The sequence below is a fragment of the Cervus elaphus genome, chromosome 3 (genome assembly GCF_910594005.1).
Source record: "Cervus elaphus chromosome 3, mCerEla1.1, whole genome shotgun sequence".
Classification (NCBI taxonomy): domain Eukaryota; kingdom Metazoa; phylum Chordata; class Mammalia; order Artiodactyla; family Cervidae; genus Cervus; species Cervus elaphus.
Window position 1 is genome coordinate 29,093,718 of NC_057817.1, and position 15,492 is coordinate 29,109,209.

Genomic DNA, 15,492 nt, shown 5'->3' on the forward strand with positions numbered 1-15,492 from the left:
AAGTTCTTTAAAGCACTCACTGTATGTATTAATTCACTACAGTCCTCTGAGATGCCACACACAGCTAAGTAAAGAAGATGTAGAAACAAACTGGAAATGAAACCTGAATTTCAAGTGTTAATAGTGGAACAGGGATGAATGAATGGTAAATGGGCTCTCAGAACACAATCTAGAATGTGCAATAACAGAAGTACAAACCAGGTGGAATACGGGCATAACTGTAGGAGACAGGTGGGCTTAATGGAAAAGGTGACCGCTGAGCAGAGTCCTATGGGCTGAAGAGGTTGTAGGAAGAACATAAAAAGAGAAAAGGGCAAAATACACTGCAGGATTTTAAACAAGAAAGGATATCATTAGGTTTTTGTGTTTTATAAAGAAATCTGACAACACTTAGTGAGGGGGCCAAGAGAGAAACAGGGCAAGTGAGATGGGGAGGAGCAAGGGCCAGTGGGTATAGAGAGAAAAAAACAAAAGTGATGGTTTGGAGGGAGAACTGATAAAATTTGTTGACCTAGGACAGCAGTCAGATAGTAAACACACAGGCTTTGCAGACAACAGAGAGCCTCTATAACAAATACACATACATGTTTGTTTTAAACAACTCAGAAATGTAAGAACCATTCTTGGCTCACAGGCCTCGGGTTAGATGCTGACCCCTGACCTGGGAGATAAGCAACAAAGGAGAGGAAGAGCCTGCTGAGGTGACACCCATGTTTCTGGCTTAACCTAGTAGACAGGCGGAGGTGCCACTCACAAGAACTGTGGATACAAAACAAAACGCTCAAGGGTTTCTGAGTGGTGGTAGTTGAGAGTGTGGAGGAAGAGTACGTTAGCTTCAGATGGCCCAGGTGGAACTGTTAAATAGAGTGCCAGACATATAAATATGGAACTCAGAACAGAGGTCTGGGTGGAGGGAAAGATCTGGAAATCATCAATATACTAAACAGCTAAAACCGTGTAAATGGCTGACAGCCAAGGTGAGAGTGTCAAGTGAAAAGAAAGTTGGCTACAATCATGGGAAACAACAGGGGTTGGGGAAGAGACCAAAGCAGTCTGTGAAGAAAACTCAAAGAAGAGACAGAACAGCAGGTATATTTTGAAATGCTAAAGGACAGCAGCAAACTAAGTTGTGGACCTTCACTTAATGCCCAGGAAAGAATGCCAAATCACAGATGTTTCAGAAAAGCAGTGAGGGCTGCATAAGGGCACACAATTCCCATGATTCTGGTAAACAAACATTTGCTGTAATTTCTAAGAGGTCACTTGTTATAAGCTCTCTTCCCCAAAAGAGAAGTTTGCTCCTAGCCTAGTCATGCTACCATTTCCCACCTGGTACCAACCCATTCTTCATGGAAACCACACATAGGAAGGAACCAAATGCTATTGGGGAGCGTTAACTCCTCACTGCTGAAGTCTGGCTCCGTGAATGTAGCCCTACCAGTTGTAACATCCCTGGCAATTCTTTGCCACTTAGATGCTTCAATCCTGGGAAGGGAAGTAACTGATCTGACTGGCAAATGTGGGGGAAATAAATGGTCCAGTTGTGCCTTTCTTCCTCTTATGAGTGAACTGGATGAGTGGAAGTTTTGTCTACTATACATGCCTTCTCTAATCCAGCAGTACTGTGACCAGGGAGCAGGTCTGCCTAATTCTGGAACTTAACAAGCTGATTTGGCTCTAATACCAAACTGCTTCCTTTACCCTGCCTTCATCAATAATAAAGATGATAGTAGAGTCCCTATTTGCTAATCCTTTAGTTTCTATCCAATCTATTCAAAACTTGGGTGGGAGAGAAAGGTGCTATTTATTGCTCTCCCCTCCCTTCTAGATCCTATCATCAAGTTTAAGTAACTTTAGATAAATGCAATCTAATTAATCTAATTTAATGTAATTCTAGTAAAATAAGGGCTTTCCAGGTGGCAAAGTGATAAACAATCTGCCTGCAATGCAGGAGACCCAGGTTTGATCCCTGGGTCAGGAAGATCGCCTGGAGAAGGGAATGGCAACCCACTCCAGTATCCTTGCCTGGAGAATCCGATGGACAGAGGAGCCTGGTGGGCTATGTTCATGGGATTGCAAAGAGTCAGACACGACTGAGCGACTGATACATGCATAGTAAAATAATTTAAGACTTTTAAATGGTTATGCTAATTCTCCTTCCTTTTAGATGGAAGCTTCTTTACCATTTTGATGGTGTGTTGCACTTCTCATTTGTTATAATATGAAATAGGTGAGACACTACCACCATTAAAGACATAATTACAGTTGAAATTAATCCCAAACATTCCATCCATTTTCAGACTTCGGAACAAATTTCCAAGAACTCTTAATATCATCAAACAGAGTCAAGGAAATCATAGCATAATTCTATTCTTAAGAAAAACACATCTCCAAATACTCTCCAAGTACTTACATATAATTCATAAATATTTATCCCAGGTCATTTAAAAACTACCTGAAAAGATAAATTACTTGAATAAATGAATTGAGTGATTTCATGCAAAATAACCTCACACTATTATATACCACACTGTGCCATTTTTAGTCTGAGGACAGGAAAATACACACTCTGTAGAAAAAGGAAATGTAAACAAAATGGGCTAACCATTTTTAAAGACTGCTTCCTATCTGGGTTCCGCTTGTTCATGAGACCTGATCACAAAAATACAACGGCCCTGAAGCAATACCTCAAGTGATCAGTGCTACAATGGGCTTCATCAGTCACTGCAGACACTGTCCAGCGATCAAGGCCCATCTCTTCTGCTGTTTTCAATATCCACTCTACATTCAGGATAAGGTTATAGAGACTGTGTCAGAAGAACCATACTGAATGAATGAGTCAGGGTCAACACCAGGTGGTAGGTGGCTACAGACCAGGGTGGGCCAGGAAGAAATGGACCTGCAGTGGGGTGGCAGGTAGAACAGTTAGAGCAGGGTGCCACTCAACCCGTAAACAACCTGAATGGTACTCAGTCTTGTCTCTTTACAGCCTGAAGCACCCAGCACAGAGCTTTACGTAGTAAAGGTAAGTGGCTGTACTTGGAGATTTTACATCTTCTGGATTATGTGCTGATTGCCTGGAACAGACTTAGGGGGAAGCCTAAACAGACACTTAACCATTTAGTTCTGCCCAAATGAAAGCACTGAATGCCCTGCGTGGCTTTCTTTATTGGAGCTCACACGCTGAATGGTACACGTCTAATCACTTCTTGGGTGCCAAGAGTGGTCTTTGTTTAACAGCACTCTCTAGCCAAGATGCTGACACTGGGCATATTCTCAAACTCTCAACTGTCTCCTAGAGCTGCTCAGATCTGATTTAACGCTGTCAATGAAGACTCACAGCACGAGAGGGGCTGGCTCAAGATGCTCCGTGAAAAGCAGCCACTCATGGAAATGCTAATTTGTGGAAGGAGGCACCAAATATTTTCTGTTATTTTAAATCCTGGCAGCAGTAAGGAGAACCAGCCCAACATTTTAAGCAAACTAATTTTATACCCTTTGCAGCTTACAGAATCGATAAATTACAGCTCTACTTTTCATTATCTGGGAAATGGCAAAAATGGAGAAGAAAGGAGACTCAGTGCAGTAAATTGGAAGATCCTTTAAAACAGAGCCTATGTTTTGTTCATTTTCTTTTCCATCAGAGTGTCTAGCAGCAGTGCTTTGACCGCAGCACTCAGTAAGTGTTTGCTGAATCAAACTGTTGTGAAAGCATTCTCAGCTCACCACGGATCCAGCTTGTCACGAGGTTAGCAACCCTTAACTCTCTCCTAGCAAATGTTTTCAGTTCCGCTTACAGCAAACATTTTTTTTCCAAGAAATTTATCTTAACTTCACAACACAGAAATGAAAAACCTAGAATCTCCTTTGTAAAGGTACATTTCTTTTTAAAAGGAGCCATATACTATAAATAAGAAACATTTTGTGTTAAAAAGGAAAGGGCAACCTAAGCAAAGCAGTGTATCTGTAACTGTGCTGTAAGGAACTCTAAAGAGCAAACGTCTGTAACGCTGCCATACAGCTGCATCCATAAATGCCTTTTCCTAAAGGACTAGTTAAACTAAAGGTTAAACTAGAAACGCAGGTGCATCTTTTAAATAAACTCCCAGTCCTAGATGTATGTTTAAGTTATTTATGAATAATTAAAAGGCCTAGGTTCCAAGGGTCACAGAGAATTGAACTCCCATCTACTCACAGCCAAAGTCGTTCAAGGGGCTGCCAACAATAATATATTCTCTGCAAGGCTTTTCCTGGCAAGCCCATTCCCCAACCCCTCCCCTATGTTGCCATGGCATTTTCTTTTCATACCTCTATTATCGTTTACCTCAGCATATAATCAACCTTTAACTTCCTTTTCATTACAAATCAGTTCCTGATTAGACTGTGAGCCCTTTGTGGACAGGAACTGGGTCAGAGTCACTTTGCTATCCCCTGAATCTACTAAATAGTAAAGCAGTTAGTTAATAAAACTTCTGTTGAAAGAATGAAATCAGAACTTCTGAGACTATTGTTTTACATATTTAAGGCTGCTCACTGAAAGGAAGTCCTCAAGTAACCCAAGGTACTGAAAAAACTGTTTAAGCCTCATATATCCACATATTGTCTGCCTTTATGCACTTATACAGTCAGCGATTGTCTCATGCAGAACAATGTTTGAACTTAGTAGGTGCTCAAATATTTATTGATCCAAGGAATACATGTTGAAAACTATATATATATAGAGAGAGAGAGCGAGAGAGAGAGCAGGCCAGGGTAGTGGGGGAGAGGGAAAAGGGGAGAAAGAGAGAGACACAGAGAGAAGAAATACATATATCATATACTACAGAATTCCCTAGATCTGTTTTTTAAGATATGAACCTGTTAAGTAACATATGAAGAAAAACTACAGAACTTTCTCATTTTTAAGCAAGACCTGGAAAATCTTAAGAGTTGATTTTCAGAAATGATAAAAGGATCATGACACAGCAAAAAAACTGGTCTGACTACGGAATCTCTCATAAAGTAACTGGATAACTTCATTCATAGAGGTGACAAGTTTCTACAACCAAACTGCAAAACATTTCTCACTTTAACAGCCAGCAGCAGATGTCAACACAGAAGCTGAGTTGTTACTCCGTTTTGGAAGCTAGTAGATTGTTAAACTTATTAGTTTCATAATAAATATAAAAACATGTAAAAATACAATCTTTTAAAAACCAGTATTCATCTGATATTAATATAACTTTTAATACAGTAATTACAAAAACAAGCATAAAAGCTAAATCTCCGAAGATATCAATATTTACCTGATATGTATATAATAATATTCAAAATAATTATAGTTCATTTAAAGGTGGAGTAGGGAATTCCCTGGAGATCCAGTGGTTAGGACTCGGCCCTTTTACTGATTGAACCTGGCCCGAAGTTCAATCCCTGGTTGGGGAACTAAGATTCTGTAATGAAATCTATAAAGGTGGAGTATAATTTTGTAAAAGAGAGCTAAACTTCACCCCCCTCTCCGGTAAAAGGTAATCCTAAGGAGTTAAAAAAACAGGTTCTGACATTCGACAATGAGGCTACACAATCTTTAATCACCACCTGTATAAGGGGTAAAGAGCCTCATTTTTCCCTTAGAGCTTTGCCTCTAACCCATTGGAAATAGCAGTGATGAAACAGCAGGCCAAAAGAAGGGGGCCAACAGTTCACATGGTGGAGTTCACAAGCACATTCTCTCCCACCTTCAAGTGTCTGGTAGGCTGCAAAGGCAACCAACCGCACAATATGGCCTTGGTTTTCAGAAACAAAACGTCATTTAACAAGTCCCAATAAAACAAAATCTAAAAAGTCCCAGCCATCATGGCACCTGGAGGCAAACACTGTGAGGCAAGGGCATCGTATGTTGCTGAAAGTGGGGCCCAAAGCACTGGGTACCAGACCCTCCTTAGTCCCCAGAGGAAGTTAAAAAAATACTAGAAGCTTGTAAGACCCCCATGACTTGGATGTCTCTGAGAACAGTGGCATATCCATATGCCAAGTTGTAAAGGCTACATCCTTGGAGTCTGGAGCTTTCCCAAATATATTTGCTAATGGTACATTGTTGGAGGGGGACCCCAACCCCTCAGTGGTCAACTGGGACCCCCAAGAATAGGAGGCGGCAGCATATGAGTTGAGGAAGAAACAACCTCTGTCCCAGGCATTCCCTGTTAATATCTACTGTACCAAAAAGTCCAACAATGGCCAGTGTGAATGAGGAACAGAGATGCCTAACTACACCACGACAGAAATGTAAGGCTTTTTAGAAAAAGTCACCAAAGGGAGAGGGAGAAGGTACTAATGGTTCACAGGGGTCCCTGAAACTGTTTTCAAGCTTTGTTTACACAGGAAGAGGCCCCTCCAGGCTCACAGAGACAGATGGAAGCAGCTCAGCCTCCCATACAAGATAAGCGACAGGCTCTCTGTATTGGCAGCCGCAGAAATCAGGGTCCCTGATAACATCATCTCGGGACAGCCGAACACAAATTAAAAGCCTTGGTTCAGGAGCTGCGGGCTCTTCAGGAGACCACGGTCCCATCCCAAATGATGAAACTGTCACCTCTTGCAATGCTCCAGCCCTGACCGCAGACTCTGGGATCCCACACCCAGATCTCCTAAAGATATACAGCTGGCAAGGCCTCTGCCCTAGGGGCCCCTGCAGTCCCCTGAGCTCGTCCCCCCACTGAGAGACAACCACCTGTTCACTTCTCTAATTATCCACTGGGACACTCTCATTGACACCGGAGCCCAGGTTACACTCTTCCCCGGAATCCCTCCAAACATAAGTGAGGGGCACCCTGTCAATTACAAGGCATAACAAGTAGGATGAACGTGAAAGTCGCTCAGTCATGTCTGACTCTTTGCGATCTATGAACTATACAGTCCATGGAATTCTCTAGGCCAGAATACTGGGGTGGGTAGCCTTTCCATTCTCCAGGGGATCCTCCCAACCCAGGGATCAAACCCAGGTATCCCACATTGCAGGCAGATTTTTTTTTTTACCAGCTGAGCCACAAGGGAAGCCCAAGAATACTGGAGTGGGTAGCGTATCCCTTCTCTGGTGGATCTTCCTTACCCTGGAATCGAACCAGGGTCTCCTGCATTGCAGGCGGATTCTTTATCAACTGAGCTATCAGAGAAGCCCCAGCAAGTAGGATAGCAGATGTCAAAGAAAAAAAAAAAAGCCCAATATACACCTAGAGATTTATTCTTACGTTGCAGAGAGTGGTGATTTCCTTATAGGTGACATGGTTGGTAACTCTCTTTACTATCTCACTAATGAACATATCCCTTGGATAAGCTACAGTAAGAAAAGAACACTTCCAAACTCTGGAAGAAAGAAAAACAATAATCACATTCACTAAAAACTAAACTATCTTCACTGCCAAACTGTGTCCTTGATGAATAAATAAGGAAAAATGCTTCTGACTTAGTGGTAATCTTCATTAACATATATAATTCAAAATTTATTACAGATCCATTAAAAGCATAATTATAACACAGATCTAACATTCCTTTCTTCTTTTATTTAAGGAGTATGACTACTTTCAGTAAAAAACATATACATTTATTATAAATGTACAGTAATATTATGGGCTGAATTTTATCCCCTTAAAATTCAAGTATTGAAGCCCTAACACCCAGTACCTCCAAATGGGACTGTAATGAGAGACAGAGCCTTTAAAGAGGTAAGTTAAAAGGCCCTTAGGATGGGCCCTAATCCAACTGAACTGGTTTCTTATTAAAAGAGGAAGCCTGAACACATAGAGACACGAGGGATGCGCACACAGACCATGTGAGGACACAGTGAGAAGGCAGTGTGTGAAAGCCAAGAGGAGAGACCTCAGAAAAAACCCAACCTGCTGACATCCTGACCTTGGACTTCTAGCCTCCAGAACTGTGAGAAAAAAAAACTTCTATTGTTTAAGCCACCCAGTCTGTGTCAGTCTTTGTTAACAGCAGCCCTAGCAAATTAACATGCAAAGCAAAAAGATGTTCTCCTGGCTTCCCAGGTGGCTCAGTGGTAAAGAACTCATCTGCCAATGCAGGAGACACTGATCCTGGAAGACCCCACATGCTTTAGAGCAACTAAGCCTGTGCCCCACAACTACTGAGCCTGGGAGCCACTATTACTGAGTCCACATGCCCTCGAACCTGTGCTCTGCAACAAGGGAAGCCACCACGACGAGAAGCCCATGCAATACAACGAAGAGTAGCCCCTGCTCACTGCAACTAGAGGAAAGCCTGCGCAGCAAGAAAGACCCATACAGCCACAAATAAGTGAAAAAGACATTCTCCACGCGATCAAGAAAAAGAGCAGCAGAGACGGCTAGCTGCCCACCAGAGATTTATGTTTCCCTTCACAAGTGATGCCAGAAAGCAGCTGACAAACGCAGACTGTATCTTCTGCCTCCCCACCCTACCCGTCACCCCTACATCTAGGCTGGATCTCACCAAACCAACATGTCCACTCTGGATTGAGGTTAAGAAGTGAGTATGCTTCTGTTATCCTCTTTTTTGTCACCCCTTCCCTTTCCCAGTCTCCTGGCTGGGTATCAACCCCCAGGACACCCAGAAGCCATGTACGAACCAAGGATGAGTCTTCATCAACCTGGGTCTCCCATGATCCCACTAAGCAGTTTCCCCCATTCCCTGTCCAACAACAGGAATGTCCATTTTGGATTGTGTTATGCATCTGAGAGGGCATCCCAGGTGGCACTAGAGGTAAAGAACTCACCTGCCAATGAGAGAGACTAGGAGACTAGGATTCAATCCCTTTGTCAGGAAGATCCCCTGTAGGAGGGCACGTATCCTTGCCTGGAGAATCCCATGGACAGAGGAGCCATGGGATAGCTATAGTCCATAGGGTCATAAAGAATCGGATACAACTGAAGCAACTTAGCAAGCATGCATCTTTGCAAGCATCTCAGATTTTGGATTTGTCTGTTAAAGCAGCAAGCATTCACCTTAATACAGATGATATTTAAACTTGAGGTTTCATTTTCTTTCTTCAGATTTCAGAACTGAGAGTTAAATATAGGTCAAATTCATGAGAAACTGCTGTTTATGTAAGTCAAAGATGATCAAGTATTGTTCATTTCATATGCTTCAACCTAATATGTTTGGTCTACAAAAACGTGGACAAGGCATGACTGTTCCCCCAGCTCACTACTCAAATTCCCCCACAAAGTTGAACACACTGATGGATTCTAACAGCTCAACACTCTTCACAGACTGAGGGGCAATTTCATAGAAAACTTTTATATTCAGTACTGGCTAGTTCTCTGCTTTCACAAATTCATGCCCTTAACTAGTTTCTCTATTATTTGATAATATTTTTTTTTTGCCCTGAATTTATCAAATTACACCCTACCAAAGATGTCAAGATAGAGTAAGCCCACTACAGACTCTCTCTCCCACTGTGTGCTCAGACATCCAGTTGTCTGACTGTTTACGACCCCATGGACTGCACCCCACCAGGCTCCTCTGTCTATGGGATTTTCCTGGCAAGAATACTGACTGGAGTGGGCTGCCATTTCCCACTCCAAGGGATCTCCCGTATCTAGGAATCTCTTGCCTCTCCTGCACTGGCAGGCAGATTCTTTACCACTGCACCATCTCTCTCCCACTGACTAAAGCTAAAAACTCAGAACTGAGTAGGTTTCCCTGATAGCTCAGTTGGTAAAGAATCTGCCCTCACGGGAGACCCCAGTTCTATTCCTGTGTTGGAAAGATTCCTTGGATGTCAAGATAGATGGATTCCCTGGATGTCAAAATACCTACTCCAGTATTTCTGGCCAGGAGAATTCCATGGACTGTATATCCATGGGGTTGCAAAGAGTCAACTTTCACTGAGCAACTTTCACTGAACTAACTGAACTGAGTACAAAAAGAAAACTACACGAGGAAGGAGAAAAGTAAATAACAATCAAATAGGTAAGGGAAGTAAAAACTTGAAAAATTACAGTACCAGTGAGTTTCCTTGCCCTTTTTTATTTTTAAACTCTACTGCCCAGCTTTGACCCAATTCACAAAATAGCAGAGCAGACACACACACTAAAAATGCTGAGAGAAACTTCCTCATTCTAGCCACAGGACTGGGGAAAAGAAGGAGCCAAAGCAAGCCAAAGAGTACAAGGTAAATTTTTTCCTTTTTTCTTCTTTTCCTTTCTCCACAGAATTTCATGGGGAAGGGGCTCCTGGAAGCCCAAGAATGTGGGGATACACCAAACATGAAAAAACTGGAAAGCGAGGATCCTCAATTCTACATATAAACAAATATAAGTCTTAGGCTGAGTCCTTCTCCCCTGTGCCCTTCCCCACAGTGTGTCTGCTCTCCAAGTTTGCATGTAGAACAAATCCGAAGACGGACAGCAAAGGCCTTGAGCCTGAACTACAATATAAGAAACTGCCCAAGTCCAATTACCAAGGGCGGTGTAGTTCCAAAAAGCATAGCAAATGCTAAGAACTCAAATGACAACGGAACCACCCACTCACAGAAGGTGAAACCAAACTTAAGATCTGAACCTAACCAAACCAACTGTCAGCAAAAACAAATTTCAACATTCTCCAGAGGACTTTAACAGCACCCGAAGTTTCACAAAATAATAGTCAATATGTTCCTGACACAATTCAAAACTACTCAACAAACAAAGAACCAGAAAATATAACTGATTCTTTGGGGAAAAAACAAGAGATGTGAAAACCAAAATTAAACAGATATTACAATTATCAAAGAACTTAAAGCAGTTATTATAACTATGCTCCATGAGGTAAAGGCAAACATTCTTGAAAAGTAGATGCTCCCAAAAGAAAAGCAAAAACAATGTAAAAACACCAAATGGATGATGATAACAGTTCTGTAGTTTGATTGTCAGGGCAGTTACATGATACAACACATGATAAAATTGCATAAAATCATACTCACACATGGTCTTCCCTTGTGGCTCAGCTGGCAAAGAATCTGCCTGCAATACGGGAGACCTGGATGGATCCCTGGGTTGGGATGATCGCTTGGAGAAGGGAAAGGCTACCCACTCCAGTATTCTGGCCTGGAGAATTCCAGGGACTGTACTGTACAGTCCATGGGGTCACAAAGAGTTGGACACAACTGAGCAAGTTTCACCTTCATACTCACACACATGAATGTGCACATATACACACAACTGCATATGTAACTGGAAAAGTCTGACTAAGCTCTATAAATTGTACCAATGTCAATTTTCATTAATAATGTATGACAGTTACACAAGATGTTAATAGTGAGACAGCCTGGGAAAAGTTCAAGGTACTTTCTTGCACATTTCTTTGAAACTTCCTGTAAATACAAAACTATTTCAAAATAAAAGTGTTTCTAAGAGAACCAAATGGAAATTTTACAACAGAAATGTATGTCAAATAAAAAGATCACAGGATAAGCTGGAGAGCAGAACTAAGATAATGGGGGAAAACTCAACAACCACAAAGACAGATGAATATTATGATTTAATACGAAGACCAGAAAGAGACTGAAAAAATTTAACATAGCCACAGAGAACTATGAAACACTATCATCCATGTCACTGGAATCACAGAAGAAAAGAAGAAACTGGTTCATGTAGAAAAAATAACTGAAGAAATAATGTCTGCAAACTTCCCAAATTTGGTGAAAGACATAAATTTACAGATTGAAGAAAGTCAAGCAGAATAAATTGAAAGAAAATCACATCCAAACATCTCATAATCATACTGCTGGGGCGGGGGGGGGGGGGGGGGGGGGGGGGAATCTTAAAAGAATATCCGGAAAAAAAAAGTCATATTACATACCGGGGAACAATAATTTAAATGAATGCAGACTTTTCATCAGAAACCATGGAAGCCAGAAGACAGTGGAACAATAATTTTAAAGTGCGAAGAGAAAAGCCTGGAGGAGGAAATGGCAACCCACTCCAGTATTCTTGCCTGGAGAATCCCATGGACAGAGGAGCCTGACAGTCTACAGACCATGGAGTTGTAAAGAGTCAGACACGATTGAGCACACACACGAGAAAAGTAGTGTCAACCCAAAATTCTAAATTCAGTGAAGATATCCTTCAGGAATGAAGGTGAAACAAAGATGAAGAAAGTCTAAAAGAATTTGTCAGCAGCAATGGGAACTTTTTGTACTATCTCCACAATTTTTCTGTAAACCTAAACTTGTCCTAAAATAAAAATTTTATTCTTTAAAAAAAGAGAGGACTTCCCTGGTGGTCCAGGGACTGGGACTCTCCGTTCCCAAGGTAGAGGGCCCAGATTCAAGCCTTGGCCAGGGAACTAGATCCTGAATGCCATAACTAAAGATCTCATAAGCTGCAACAAAGACCCAGTGCAGCCAAATAAACAAATTTAAAAAATAACAACAAAAAAATTTTTAAGTGATGAAATGAATAAATTTCTAGAAAAATATAAAATGCCAAATTTGGCACAAGAAAAACTGTAAACTTAAATAGACTATGCATTAAGAGCGCCAGAAAGTAATAAATCAATCATGAAAAAAATCTTTACTCTTCCATTCAAACTTGTAAATGTTTGCCACATCTGAAGGGTAAAAATAGATGAAATTTAATTGAGACTACGGGTCGGGAAGATCCCCGGAGAAGGAAATGGCAACCCACTACAGAATTCTTGCCTAGAGAATCCCATCGACAGAGGATCCTGGTGGGCTGCAATCCATGGGGTCACAAAGAGTCAAGACACAACTGAGTGACTAACATGCAAAATTGGGACTACATTGAATTTATAGATTAATTTGAGAAAGAAATTACATCTTTTTAATTTATATACCCTATGAGTATTTAAGACAGCACAAAGCAGAATGAAAAAAACAAACAAAAAACAAACAATAAAGGTTGGTACTAATGTGAGAAAAAACAAATATACCTAATAAAACAAAGACTATTAGAAAGAGGGTCGTGAAAATATAGAAGATGCAGAAGAGGTATAACTAATTTGGTACCACAAAGTAGCTCATAGGGTTGGAAAAACAATCTCATTACAAGCAGAAAAGATTACTATTCTAAGCCATATATAATGATGGACTCAGATTAAAGACTTAATGTAAAAAACTAAATTCTAAAGTATATAATTTAAAATGTAGACTACCTTTACTATATTTAACAACACCCAGAAACCATAAAGTAAAAAATTATACAATGTTAACTTCTGCTCAACAAAAGGCACCATTGACAAAATTAACACACTATGATACTAATATTCTAAACTAGATAAGGTGAAAGTGAAAGTGAAGGTGCTCAGTCGTGTCCAACTCTTTGCGACTCCATGGACTGTAGTCTATCATGCTCCTCCATCCCTGGGATTTTCCAGGCAAGAGTACTGGAGTGGGTTGCCACTTCCTTCTCCAGAGGATCTTCCCGACCCAGGAACCCAGATCCCCCGCATTGTAGGCAGATGCTTTACCGTCTGAGCCACCAGGGAAGCCCTAAACTAGATAAAAGATGTCTACAAATCAACCAGGAAAAGATATGAACTCTAATTAAAATGGGTGAAAGATATGAACAGGTAATTCACTGAAGAGACATTTAAAATGGCCCTAATGGAACACAAAGAAATGTTGCAACTCATTAGTAACTGGAGAATGCAAATTAAAACAACATTAAGATACCACTTTACCCATATCAGATAGGCAAAAATTAGAAAAGCAGATAAAGCCAAGTGCTGGCAGGAAGACGGAGAAATAGGATCCACTGGGTACACTGACAAAAGAGCCCAAGTCCGGTAGTGCTTAATCAAATTACACGCAACAATTCACTCTTATGCATATGTCCAGAAAATTCTCCCACAGGACCACAGGAGAACAAGAACATGGCTATTCATCCCATTGTCTGTGGTAGTGGGGAGCTGAAGGTAATGTGGGTGTCCATTACTGAGAGAACGAGTCATTTACAGACAGTAGATGGCAGTTATACACAAAGAACTAGATGTATACCACAGAAACATAGTCCTCAAATAGTCCCTAAATGAGGACAGGGGAGGTTGGAGGGATAAGAAGCAGAACAAAGACCACAGCACACCATTTAGGTAAATTTAACAATACACAACCAAAAAAAAATCCCACTATGTATTTATAAAAATACATCAAATATATTAGAACGGTGAACTAAGGGAGACTGAGAGCAGAAATGAGAAGTGGAGGTAAAAGAAAATTAATTCTAATTAATTTTAAAAGCTAAGAGAGAAGATTTGCACAAACCAGTGTTGATGGTGTGTTATGAATTGAGATGTATGATTAACTCAATCCTCTCCACCTAAAAACTGAAAAATAATTTGCCACATGTCATGCCAATGCATCAAGGCTAAGGATCAAAGAAAGCACACAGAATAAGAGCTTAAAAAAAAGGAAAGGAAACAAAGTTGAAGAAATTATACCTCTACAAGACTTAAGCATATGTTGAAATCAAACCACCAGCAGCTCCCAAACAAATGAACTGAATGAAAACTGGTGCACTGGCCTTCTGGTTCCATGAGTAAATAAAGCAGTGCTTTATAACCTTAAAATTTTAACAATTATTCTACACTTAATTTTATTAAAGTATGATAGGTTTCTTTGTGGCAGCTAAGTCAACTGAGATACTGATTGTAGTTAAAACGGATCTGGCATTTCATCTCTGGTGTCTCAGTGATAGAATCCCCCTGCCAATGAAGGAGCTGCAGGTTCAATCCCTGGGTGGGGAAGATCCCTTGCAGTAGAAAATGGCAACCTATTCTAGCATCCTTGCCTGGAAAATCCCATGGACAGAGGAGCCTGGTGGGCTCCAGTCCATGGGGTCACAAAGAGTCGGAGACAACCTAGCAAGTAAACAAAAACAACCAACATAACTAAGTATTTATTTGGCTTACATTTCATATTTACTACAACCAGTCTGTCCCGACTCCACCACCAGTCACCCAATGGCCATTAAGTCATACTAATGAATTATATTTAGGTAACAAATTAATCTGACCATAAAATAATCTGAGGACATTTTTAAAGAAAAATTAACTTCATAAATTTCAACATAAACAGCACTGCTGAAAGGAATGGAAAGTTATGATTTTAAGCATCTGCTCCAACCCTATATACAGAAGAGAGCTAAATGCTAACTTCCTTCCTGTCCTTATCACCATACACTCCCTTACTATGCCCTTACTATGCAGCCATGAGATTAAGATACTTGCTCTTTGGAAGGAAAGCTATGACAAATCCAGTGTATTAAAAACCAGAGACATCAACTTTGCTGACAAAGGTCCTTAAGAGTCAAAGCAATGGTTTTTCCATTAGTTATGTACAGATGTCAGAGTTGGATCATAAAGGCAACTAAGCACCAAAGAACTGATGCTTTCTAACTGTAGTGCTGGAGAAGACTCTTGAGAATTCCCTGGACTGCAGGGAGATCAAATCAGTCAGTCCTAAAGGAAATCAACCCTGAATACTCATCGAAGGATTGATGCTGAAGCTGAAGCTCC

At 40.8% G+C, this 15,492-nt stretch overlaps 1 protein-coding gene across 2 annotated transcripts in view; it reads right to left on the bottom strand.

Moving 5' to 3' along the window:
- DIP2B (disco interacting protein 2 homolog B) overlaps positions 1-15,492 on the bottom strand; it is a 224,034-nt gene that overhangs the window by 153,820 nt on the left and 54,722 nt on the right. The gene's annotated exons all lie outside the window — the stretch shown is intronic.